The sequence below is a fragment of the Canis lupus genome, chromosome X (assembly GCF_003254725.2).
Source record: "Canis lupus dingo isolate Sandy chromosome X, ASM325472v2, whole genome shotgun sequence".
NCBI classification, from domain to species: Eukaryota; Metazoa; Chordata; class Mammalia; order Carnivora; family Canidae; genus Canis; species Canis lupus.
This window is the reverse complement of record NC_064281.1, coordinates 114,192,704-114,206,353: the sequence shown is the minus strand read 5'-3', so window position 1 is coordinate 114,206,353 and position 13,650 is coordinate 114,192,704.

Below are 13,650 nucleotides of genomic sequence, written 5' to 3'. Positions count from 1 at the left end.
ATTTCTGGGTAGGTACAATAATGTGAGATTAAAATTTTCAAAAGGACTTCTTACTTGAGTAGGAATGTTTCTCCAGTTGTTTATTGCCCATTCATTCATTAATTTATTCATTCAACAAACATTTACTGAGTGACTACTACATGCCAAGCTCTGTTGTAGGTGCTAGGGACTTGGCTGTGAACAAGACAACAAGGTCTCAGCATTCATAGAACTCATATTTTTGTGCAGGAGACACAAGAAACAAGGACAAACAAACTTCAGATGCTAAGAAGTGCTCTAAAGACAAAAATAGATGAGAAATTCATAAGTGGAAAAAGTATGACTTCTGACACTGTTTAAATGTACTCATCAGGGCCTTACCGCACATCAAAGAGATGTTCTGGGGTTTCTCATGTAAGTTTTTGAAATTCACTTGGAAAATGAGAGAGCAGATACAAACACAATCAATCATATTTCCAGTCTGAATGTCTGCCCACAGTCCCTATTGAAAAACAGCAGCCATCATTTCCACAATGAGATGGAAACCAGTAGTGTCAGCAGACACAATCTATTAACTTGCTATCTGTTGCTAGAGTGTCACGGAAATGCCTTTGCTAAACAAGTGAGTCTGATCCTATGCTGCTGACCCAGAAAGGTGGTCACCACATGCAGGTTTCTAGGCCAGGTTGACTAGTGATGACTCTCTCCAAGGGAGGAGAAATAAACAAATTGAGATGAGGAAAGCAATCCTGGGCTGTGTCAGTATGGGTGCCCTCTCTCGTTGTTGGGTTCATGCGTATGATTTGCCCCCAGCCTTGCTTCATTTTCTGTTTCTGGGGATGTCCTGTATGATGACTCTGTGTCTGTAAACAATTTCTTACATTTGATTTCTATGTGCTTTTCTACATTTCTACCTCACTGCTGTCCTGACTTGTATTTTATTTGCAGTCTGATTTCCTACTTCCAGTTTTTCTCCTAGTCACCTTGCCTTCTGGATACCCATTGCACAGCACATACCCTGGTGCAGTCACTAAGATACATGTACAGGCCTGTCTGCAAATGACCTTATGGGCTATGATCAATTGTGTTTTGAAGTCTTCACAGATATTTTTAAATCTGCTTAGTTCTGAAAAGTTCCTGTTTTAGTTTACTATTTTTAGATCAAGTTAGGAAAAAAAAATACACTCATCATTCCTTCTCAGTTTCCACCCTAATTTTTGGTGGTCTAAGCTTTAATCTGTATAAAGTTTGAAACTTGATTTTCCTTCCCCACTAGTTAAAGACGTAGAAGGGTCTTATCTCAAATATGGACTTCTCAACTAGGGACAGTTTTGTCCCCTAGGGGACAATTGGCAATGTCTGGGGACGTTTCTGGTTATCACAACCCGGAGAAAGTTGCTACTGTCATCTACTGAGTAGGTGCTAGATAGATATCACAGATTCTGCTAAACACCCAACAGGGCAAGCCCTCACAAGAAATCATCTGGACCTGTGAGGGAGGAAATAAATTCCCTCTACCCTTAGGTTCTTGGCGGAGAGCCTCCCCCCCACACACACACTCCCACCCCTATAATAAAAGACAAATTAAAAAGAGAACAACAAACTGAAGTTTAATTACATGCATACCTCTTGTATACAGAGGAGAGACCCAGAAAAACTGAGTACCTCCCTGAAATGGCCCAAGCCACCACCTTAAAAACTATCTCCAGCTAAAGAAAAAGAAGATGTTGGGAGCACTCCACTGTATAACTGAAACTGATGTAGCATTGTATATCAATTATATTCAGATAAAAAAAAGAAAAAAGAAGATGGTAGGCGTGGGTGAGCCAGTTATGGGAAACTCTCAGAAAAAGCACAGTGAATAGAGGTCAGGTTGTTATGCAGATTTAGGTGTTACCTTCTTCCTTGGTAAGAGTTTCTAGAGATTTGGTCATCCTCTTCCTGGTATAAAAAGGGAGATACTCTTATAAATAGAGATTTGTTTATAAATGTAAATGTTCCTTACAAAAGAGTAACTTCTCAGTTTTCAGAGCTTTTCCTATGTCTACTCATTCTTAAAAAATATTTTAATAATCCTTATGCAAAAGATAAATATTTGGGGGTGGCAAATTCTGTTCCCTTTATTTCAAATATCAGTAGTGCTGAGAAATCCTGATAGAGACTGAATTAGGTTGATACAGGACTTTATCCCTCTGCAGTTTCCACTCAAAGCTTGCTCTCATCTTACATATATGTGCTTATAGGTGTCCTGAGGAATGGAACATGGAAAAGTGTATTTTTAATGATGGCCTGGTATGAAGAGAAAAATTTAAGGAAAATATTTGAAATATATGCAAACGTCATAGTGTGTCATTACTACATTAGCAAATTTTCGATGTATTATATTTAACTTAAATTTTGTAAATTAAGATTTTATAGCCACTTGAAATATATGGTTTTACTCACATGATTATAAAATTAATAATTACATTCGGGCAGCCTGGGTGGCTCAGTGGTTTGGCGCCTGCCTTCGGCCCAGGGCCTGATCCTGGAGTCCCAGAATCGATTCCCACATCGGCTCTCTGTGTGGAGCCTGCTTCTCCCTCTGCCTGTGTCTCTGCCTCTCTCTCTCTCTCTCTCTCTGTGTGTCTCTCTCATGAATAAATAAAGAAAATCTTTAAAAAAATAATTACATTCACTTTGAGGTGTTTTTTTTGCTCTATACAGTTTTAGCTGCTGCATTACAGAAATTGTACTTTTTGAGTTTTGTTTGTTTGCATTGTTTATCAGCTTGTAAGATGATCAGTGTTCTTTATTCAATCATTTAAACAGCATTATCATTTGCTTTTTCACTAATGAGAAGTGGGGAATCATTTGGTGAAGGGTGCTAGATACAGTTGAAAACATACACACACAAAGGTATATATATATTTGACAGAGAGAGAGAGAACACAAGCAGGGGGAGTGGCAGAGGGAGAGGGAGAAGCAGGCTCCCCATGGAGCAGGGAGCCCAACACAGGGATCCATCCCAGGACCCTAGGATCATGACCTGAGCCAAAATCAAGAGTTGAATGTTTAACCAATTGAGCCACCCAGACACCTCCAGGTGAAATAATATCCTAAAAATAAAAGTGCTAAGTATTCTCAGAATTACATATTATATAAGGGAAAAAAAAAACAGAAAAGTGACCCTTTACCTTTCTAGTAACATTTTAAAAGTAGTTAAATCCTGGAAACAGCATCTGGGCTTTAGTTCCAATTTTTGCTTTCTGAATTAAAAACAATGAAATCAATATTCTGAATGACTGTTCAACTTTTATTTATTTCAAAACTCAAGTTAGTGGTTTTATTTGCTAAACCAAAGGCAAATATTTCCAATAGGGAAATACTTACCTGAACAATTTCAGCCTTCAGAAATGAGATAATTTACCAATTTATAGTCATGAACAAGGAAAGTATATGGAAAGAAAAATAATTTTTTCCAGGTTGTATTTTCAACAATTTTTAAAAGACTCAAGACAATAGCTCTCACGTCCAAATCTTTCATGAAACTATTAGAACTTGCTTGTATAAACTCCATTTTATAGGATTTCTTCTTGCCTGGAGTACTTATTTAGGTAGAGAAGTAACAAAATCCATATTATAAGGCTTAGTGGCACAGAGATATGAATAATTATTTATAGAATTACATTTTCAAGAACTAAAAGGAAATGATTACTGCCTCCATGTTTTTACACAATTCTGTTGTTTCATGGCATTTAAAGTGGCCCCCAGCGCAAAACACAGGATCTGCAACTAAAAGTTTGGGGATGAAAGTCAGAGTAACATAGTTAAGAGATTCAATGTTGGGTGACGGGCACTGAGGGGGGCACTTGATGGGATGAGCCCCCATCTATTGGTGTTATTCTGTATGTTGGTAAATTGAACACCAATAAAAAATAAATTTATTTTAAAAAATAAAAAACATAAGAGATTCAACGTCAAACAAACCTAGTTTCAGATTCATGTCCCACTCTACTAACCATGGGCCCTTGGACAAGTTGCAGAGCTTGTCAACTAGTCTGGCCAGTGCACACAGGTGTTACTGGAAGGCCAAGATATTGCTCTCCTCGATCTTAGGGCAGCTAGAGCCTCAGAGCCTATAGCCTTTGGCCATTCTTTCTGTAAAAAAAAAATGGGATTGCTGTGAGAATTAAGTTACATTAATATTCTTCCCGGTATAGAGTGAGAGCTCAATATATGTTATAGATGAGTAGTAGCACTAAAGGGTTGAAATATGTAAGACATGTTAAAGAACCAATTATTTAATAATCTGAACCTCCATATAAAATGCAAGGCATGTGAGAGGGAGAATCATATATTCATCTTAAATATATTTTTAAAGATTTATGTGTTTATTTTAGAGAGAGAGGGAAAGAGCATGGGGGGAGGAGCAGAGAGATAATCCTCAAGCTGACTCCTTGCTGAGCATGGAGCCTGACACAAGGCTTGATCCCAGGACCCTGGGATCACGACCTGAACAAAAACCGAGAGTTCACAAATTAACCAACTAACCAACCCAGAGGTCCCGCTATGATTTATTATAACCATGTGCATGTGCATATATTACTTTTTCAAAAACTAGTGGCTTTTTCAAAGGATCATAACCTTCAGTGTTATCTCCTGATGGAATCTCCGTATGGATATATTATTTTCTTTCTTTATTTTCATTTTCACCTTTTGTGGTGCTTCACCCAGGTTTTGACATTAACCAGAGTATTTCTTTTTTTTTTTTTAACCAGAGTATTTCCATTGTTGAATGAGCAGCTGTCAGAGGAAGATGCTTTGTTTTGTTCAGTGGTGGTTGTTTATTCTTTCTGACCAGAAACCATATATGCCATGCTTCTTCACCAGCCTATCAAGTTTTCTATTATCTCTGGCTGTGAATTTGACAACTTCCTGGGCTTTATTTTGTTGTCAGTCAGAAGAACATACTTACTTTGATGTGAGCCTGCCACTAGCCTTCACTTTCTAACTTTTTTCTTTATAATGACTTGAAAGAGCTTGCAACAGGATCTGTGTCTCCATGCTTGCTAGACAGATACCCTGCCTACATTTGAGTCCATCTGGTGCTTGCTATGAAGTTTTCAATTGTACAAGTAGAAACTAGACTTGAGTGGCCGTACCTGATTTTAACCAAAAGCTAGGACACCATTGGAGAGCAAAGGAAAGAAACAATTTCATCCCCATGCCAGACATCTGACATTTGAAGAGACTTTCCTATTTAGGATATTCTATTGAAGTAAATTCACCCATTTAAAAAAAAATTCACTTCCCAATGTGTGCCAGGCGGTCCATCACAGACAGAGGAGACTAAGAATAGAATTCCACACGTCCTGGACTTGAAAGAGCTTGCAATTTAGCCTGTACCAGAATCACCTGGAAAGCTCATAAACATGCATATTCTAAGTCTCCAACTACAATAGGTCTGAGCTATAGGCTCAGGAATCTGCATGATTTGCAGGCGTCTCAGATGATTCTGATCCAGTTGACCTTTGGATGACACTTTAAAGAACACTGGCTGGCAGGGGACACAACCAGATAAAGCATAAAGAAAAGCTTGTAGTTAGGAATGATTATGGTGTTGGTGGGCAGTGAAGAGGTACCTTGTTGGGAGATCTAGGTCCCTGTTATGGAATAGTGGGATGAGAGTACAGAGGCAAGGTCAGGCCAGCACAGGCAAAACCTTGGATGTCAGTCTGAGGAGGTTGAACAAATTCTACATGTCATAGCATTTTAGCTATATCAAAGAGGTCATTAAAGAACCACTGGATGGAGATATATATATATATATATATATATATATATATATATATATATAAAATGGAATATTACTCAGCCATCAGAAAGGATGAATACCTACCATTTACATCAATGTGCATGGTACTGCAGGATATTATGCTGAGAGAAACAAGACAATTATCATATGGTTTCACTCATATGAGGAATATAAGAAACAGCACAGAAGATTATAGGGGGAAGATTGGAAAACTGAATGGGAAGGCATCAGAGAGGGCGACAAACCATGAGAGGCACTCAACTCTAGGAAACAAACTGAGGGTTGCTGGAGGGGAGGTGAGTGGGTGATGGGCATTAAGGAAGGCATGTGATGTGATGAGCACTGGATGTTATATGCAACTGATAAATTGTTGAACACTCCATCCAAGACTAATGGTGTACTATATGTTGGCTAATTGAATTTAAATTAAAAAAAAGAGACACTGGATGTTTTGAATAGAAAGGTGCTTCTATGAGATTTATGTCTCAAGGAAATTATTCTGGCAGCAATGTCTAAGATGAATTGGGGCAAAAGGAACTTGAGAGCTTCTAAAGCCAGGAAGCATCAGTTGTATTTGTCCAAGTGTGAGATGACAAGGACTCGGACTAGGGTGGTAGCAGTGAACAGATATAAAAGGCATACACTGGAAGGACTGACAAGGCACCCGAAGGTTGCAGAGGATGAGGGCAAGAAAGGATACAGAGAAGGCTCTAAGGTTTGGTACTAGAACTAATGAAAGGTTGAAGATGGCAGTGACAAACATAGGAAGGTGGTAAAGGTGAACAGATTTCCTGGGAAGACGAAGAGTAGACATTTGGACACACTTGATCTGGATTGAAAGGAGAAAATATTCAAGTAGATGTCTCCTGCTGGCAATTAGAGATATTGACTACAGACTAAGAAAAATGCACACCCTAGGTCCTAATAATGGTGACATGACCCCAAACTGTATTATTTCTGTTGGGTTTTGTAAGAAAAAAAAATCTTATTACTATACCAAGAATAATCTTTATGTATGTATTTACTTTTAAATTGCAGTGTTTATCATTTATGATAGAGGAGAAACTACATGATTTTCTTAGTTTTCTCTTAAATTATACATTAAAATATCAGTGAACATTAAAGTGTTCCTTTAAGGGATACCTGGGTGGCTCAGTGGTTGAGCATCTGCCTTCAGCTCAGGTCGTGATCCCAGGGTGCTGGGATCGAGTCCCACATCAGGCTCCCTGCAGGGAGCCTGCCTCTCCCTCTGCCTATGTCTCTGCCTCTCTTTCTGTGTCTCTCATGATTAAATACATTAAAAAATAAACAAATAAAATAGTCCTTTAAGAACCAGGGTAATGCTTTTGGAGGAGGTATTTGGGCTGACATTGCACGGATTAGATTTTAGCGCAGAAAGTAGCACAGGTACTCTCCTAAAGGCGGGCCAAATAAAAACGTCTACTGCATCAAGGACTTGCAAGTGTTCAGAATTTCCAAGGGCAGAAGACCCTGAGGAAATAGATAATAGTGAAAAATGGAGAGGCTGAAGTTGGTTCATTTATAAATAGCTAAGATTGTTCATACTGTGTTTTAGAACTTTGTAGGAGGAAAAAGCCCAACTCCGGTTCATTGTGACCAAAAGAGTCCAGCAGTTCCAGCAGAGGAAACAAACATAGACTGCTTTAAGTAACATACAGATATGTCAACCAAAGTGTTTCTTTTTACCACAGTTTACAGGTCACACAAAACTTTTTAATCTTTCAGGAGGTCTGTGATATCTGTTCTCAGATGATCAATATATCTGAAAAGAAGCTATGTGCTAATTGGTCTCTAAGTCTCCAGGGACCAATGAGCATGTAGCATTTAAAGGAACCATACACAATGTAATAACCATTATTCATTGACTATAAAGAGATCCAGAGTTTTACAGAACAGCCTGCACTGGCCATTTAGGCCAAAAATAACAGACATCACTTCCTCTGTCAAACAGGTGTCATTTGATTGATATTTGTACTTATTTTTCAAAAACAAAAAATAAGTAACTGACAAGTTTAAGGACTAAAATTCAGAGCCTTGTCTTTTAAGTGATGAGAATTCTGCTAATACATAATATTTTCAGTGATTATCTGTGTAGGTTAGGAAAAGTCCATGTGGACAGGTGAATATTCAACTTCAAATGGCAAAAGTCAAGTGGAATTTGACCTGGCTATTGATAAACTGATTATTTTCTGCCATACTGGGAAGGTATCCAAGGGGATACTGGAAAATCCTCTAATGTCTGTTTGGTTCCTGACTGGAAACTTTGTAATGTTTTCTGGGTGATAGTTTGGTGGATTTTTAATAGTCTCGGTAGGCTTAACTACAAAACTTTATTATTTTTATATTTTATATATTTTTTAATTGGAGTTTGATTTGCCAACATATAGCATAACACTCAATGCTCATCCCGACAAGTGCCCCCCTCAGAGCCCGTCACCCAGTCGCCCCATCCCCCCACCCACCTCCGCTTCCACCGCCCCTTTTTCGTTTCCCAGAGTTAGGAGTCTCTCATGTGTCGTCACCCTCTCTGATTTTTCCCACTCATTTTCTCTCCTTTCCCTTATAATCCTTTTCAGTATTTTTTATATTCCTTGCATGAGTGAAACCATATGATGTTTGTCCTTCTCCGATTGACTTACTTCACTCAGCATAATACCCTCCAGTTCCATTCACGTCGAAGCAAATGGTGGGTATTCATTGTTTCTGATGGCTGAGGAATATTCCATTGTAGACATAGACCACAGCTTCTTTGACTAGGTAGGTGTCCCCTTCCTCCCTCGCCACTCCATGTGTGTCCCTCTCCAAGCTGCGTGTTTGGTCAAAGAGGACGACCATCCCCAATAGAGGAGGACCGTTCTTCGGTCAAGGGTATACGAGTAGCTGTGCTCCCCTGCTAGAACCTCCAAACAAGCTCTCAAGGACTCCGATATTTTAAACAATTATTTAGTTGTGTATCGACAGAAATTAAACATTCAAAGGTAATGAGCTTGATCATTACAAAGTGTCTCTTTAAAGATGATGCAATAATGGCTAGTGTTGCATTTACTCTTTGAAGCATGGGCAGAGGAGAGTATCTCAACTTAATATTTTAACTTAATATTTAAGCTGATTGCATTGGCTGTAAAAAAGGGCACTTCAGCTATGTAGAAAGTGGTTGTCTTCCTTTGCAGCCCATATGCAAAGTGTAGGGGAGGAAAACTTTTTCCTTCTTCCCCTCTAGGTTCTTTGGCTGCTCTAATAATTAAATTGATATAAAACAGATTAACTGGGAAAAAGAAAAAACAGATTAACTGGAGAAAAACAAATTTAATTTCTCACGTACAGGAGCCCCAAACATACGAGGCTCAAGTAAGTGACGAAAGCAGGCAGCTTTTATGCCTTTTTATTTTTATTTTTTTAATTTTTATTTATTTATGATAGTCACAGAGAGAGAGAGAGAGGCAGAGACACAGGCAGAAGGAGAAGCAGGCTCCATGCACCGGGAGCCCGATGTGGGATTTGATCCCGGGTCTCCAGGATCGCACCCTGGGCCAAAGGCAGGCACTAAACCGCTGCGCCACCCAGGGATCCCCTTTTATGCCTTTTTAATAAGGAAACAATACATTTGTAAAGAATTGACAAGACAAAGGGGTGTAGGCTTGCGGTAGTAAATTAGTGGAAAAAATAGCAAGGTTGTTTATATAGCCTTCTCCAGCCTTAATTCCCGGTCTCTGGTGATAAAGAAGACTTGTACCCTCCTGATACAGAGAGAATAAAAACCTACACATGGGAGATTTATTTCCTGCTTTCAGGGGAGCAAAGGAGGGTCAGAGTGTCCTTCTTGCACTGGCTGTTTCTCAAGTAACTTTAATTCAAAATAATCAAAATGCCAAAGTGAGCACACGGTGCTCCCTCTCAAAAGCATTCATTGTTTTAAAAGACCCTCAAAGTGAGGCCATCTGTCTCTGCCAAGGTGGATTAACTCACTTCATGCCCCTCATTTAGGCTGGCTACATGTTTCAGCCTCTGAAGAGAGCTTTCCCAATGATGCCAACTCAGCCAGTTGGAGGTCAATTATACATGTCTGCACTCCCAGGATTATCCAAGTTTGTCTTTGGAGAGGAAGCCTGATGCAAGATACAGTTGGTGTTGGGACGCCAGGGTGGCTCAGCGGTTGAGCGTCTGCCCTCGGCTCAGGGCGTGATCCCAGGGTCCTGGGTTCGAGTCCCACATCAGGCTGCCTGCATGGAGCCTGCTTCTCCCTCTGCCTCTCTCTCTCTCTGTCTCTCATGAATGAATAAATAAAATCTTAAGAAAAAAGATACAGTTGGTGTAGCCCTGCATTCATTTTCCATTCTTCCTCCGAGCGACGTGGCCAGGCATAGTTTGGGAATCCAGGGGATATGGAAATAAACCAGATTACCTATTGCCCAATGTCTTTCTCTGTTTGGCCACCAGTGCTACAGTTATGAGGGTCCACAGACTGAAGAGGACCTAGTGGCAAAGGAAGGCATATAAAACCTTTTTCTTCTGGTTGAGCCCACCCCAAACAGAAGGTGAATTGCATAACAGACCTCTCTCAGACACCTTAAAAAACAAAATTGGTGTCAATTCTAACACTTTTCTGAGCATGCATTCTTTCTTTCTTATCTCATATTCATTGAAATATACCGCTGTTTGTTATATTGTTCCATGTAATTCTAGAATAAGTCCCTGCAACCTCACTTGACAGTTATACCTTGATGTTGTTTTTCCTGTGTCACCAATAATAATGGGCCCTTTTGATGCTTTGTATTAGGAAAAAAAAATATGTACCATAAAAAGATACCTATTAGAGGTCAGCTGCATAGAGCATGGATTTTATATTTATCCTGGTCACTGATATAATCACAGACTTGGGCACGTAATACTTTGAATGAACAAATGAGAGAATAAATGAAGGGATGAATGAAAGGTTCTATGCTTAAAATACGAATGGAAATATAGAAATGAAGTTACGTTAACAACCAGTTGGTTTCGTAAGCAAAGCTTAATGTTGTTCACCAAGCTTATCATGCCACTTGGTGTAAGTTCTTTACAAATCAGCAGTAACTCCTCATATCCTAAAGATTCTCCTCTCAGGAAATTGATCATTACTATCCCTTCTATAGCTCATAGCAGAAATTCCAGTTTGCCACTTTTCTTCTCAGTGCTATATGATGGGATCTTCAGCCAGTGCATTTTAAAGTTTGAATACATCAGTATTCTCTTTTATTAAGCAAAGGTGGCTGCATCAGGAATTCTCTGGTGGATTCACTCATTGTAGTCACGGAGAGCTACTCTACTGGAAGACAGTCTTGCATGTAAAAGCAGCCAACCATCTTTCTCATTAGCGTGGATTTTTACTTCTCTCACATTATTGAACAGGCAATATACCTTTTAATCTTTGGTATATATTGGTCATATTTCTTACTTCGAAGTCTAGTTCCATTTGATTGGGAATTCCTTAGGTAAACAATGTCCAGCTACATAATGAAAGGAAATTAAAACTAGAAAAGGCTTCAATGTATTGCAGTGTTTCTCCCACTCCGTGGAACCTTTAACCCGTGGCTCCCTTCTTTTGTTAAGTATTTTACTGCCAGTTTTAAGAAAATGTCTTTCCTCCTTGTACATTTGAATTAAAATGACAAAGCAGCATGAAGAATTTATTAGAAATGGCCTTCCTTCCATCATCTGATAAAGCCAAATCTACTTCTTGCCTTACACCCCATTACTGACACTAAGATATATATACTTTGGAAATTCTAACATGTCTCTATTACCATTCAAATTTTGTAGCTTGTAACAACATCTGTAGAACTTAATGCCCTATTCTTTAAAAACTAATGCCTACAAGAGGAGTAATAATTGTTAAATTAAATATGTAACATGTAATGTAACAGAAGCCACACATATGAGCTGTGTATAATTAGCTCCATCTTAATGCCCTCTTTAAATTCACTGTTTCTTTTATCCTTCCACAATTCTTCAATAAATATATATATGATGGGGCTCAGGGCAGGCTGGCACTTTGGCATGTGGATTATTTGAAGCTGAAAACAATCAAGGCCCAAAAGATTCAGGAAAAGCTTTTACCTCCCCCTTAAATGCCTTTAGGAATTATTTATTTATTTATTTATTTATTTATTTATTTATTTATTTATTTATTTTTATTGGTGTTCAATTTGCCAACATATAGAATAACACCCAGTGCTCATCCCATCAAGTGCCCCCCTCAGTGCCCGTCACCCAGTCACCCCGTCCCCCTGCCCACCCCACTTTCTACCACCCCTAGTTCGTTTCCCAGAGTTAGGGGTCTCTCACGTTCTGTCTCCCTTTCTGATATTTCCCACTCACGTTTTCTCCTTTCCCCTTTATTCCCTTTCACTATTTTTTATATTCTCCAAATGAATGAGACCATATAATGTTTGTCCTTCTCCAATGGACTTCTTTCACTCCCTGTGTCCCACTGTCTGCATGGCAGGACAAACATTTGTTTACCAAACATTTGCTCTTCACGTCTTCCTGTGAACTGTCTTCCTTCCCTTTGAAGCCCCAGATCCGCTACCCCTGTCTGCTCAGCTCAGGATAGCATCCAAGCCTCAACTGCCTGCCATTGAACCTCTCAACGTTTATACGAAGTTCCTATAGGTATGAAATTAATTTTTTTCTCCTGTTAATCTGTCTTATGTCAATTTAATTATTAGACTAGCCAAAGGTCTAGAAGGGAAAAGTTTTCCTCCCCTACGTATATAATCTTTTCTACATTATCAACAATAATCTGTGTATAATTTAACCTTTGTATGCATTTGGCATATTCTTCATTCTTATCTCTGTCCTCAGGAAAATGATTTCAGGCATGGTATGAGTGTAAAATAAAGATATTTTTAGCACTTTAAAAAAATAATTTCCCTTTCTCTAGTGGGACTTTCTCTAAGTATAAATATGGAACAAAGCTTCCTCTCATGATCAGTTTTAAAATTCCGTATTACCACGGTTACACTTTTCAAAAACTATCCTAAGAAAATAATGTCCCCACTCCCTAAGAAAAACATACCCAAAAATGTTCACTACAGCAGTGTTTATAAATGATTAAAAAATGGGACCAAAAAATTTTTAAAAAATGGGACCAACATAAGTGTCCAGTAACAGGATCCTAAAGGTAATGTTACATCTGTGGTGTGGAATACACTAGCCATTAAAATGAAAATTATGACTATTACATAGTTACCTGAAAAAAATAAATATATTAAGTAAAGCATAAAAAGCCAAAGGCAAATTTTTATCTATATTATGATTACAGGTATGTCAAAACAAGAGCTAGCAAAGAACAAGGAACATTGACAACAGAGAAGCTGTTTGAGATATGGAATAGGAATTTTTATTTTAAAAATGTTTTACTGTTACTGTCATGAAAGTGTTTTAATTTTTGATGTTTTTTGAGGTTTCCATATAACTATGTTTCCCCTAACCAACTGCTGATGGTAAGAGACTGTAATTAATGCATTGTTCTATCCTATTTAGCCTTTGGCGTTGAACTCGGGCAGCATTCATGGGCTGTTAGGTTTTATGACTCAGTAATGACAGAACAGTTTCTTAAAGTCTAAGTGACCTCCAAATAGCTAAAAGATATGTTTAGATTCTCTGCTATTAAGGAATAAATAATGCTGCCTATTCTTTCAGCAGGGGAATTTATTTGACTAACTAAAACATGCAAAAAAGAATTATCTACATGTTATTCATTGTTCTATATCCATAGGTGGAATGGAAGCTAAACAGCTTACATGAGCTTGACAAAATTAGTATAGGATTAATTACTTTTGTTACTTTTGTAACAAGATTCTAACTGGATTCAG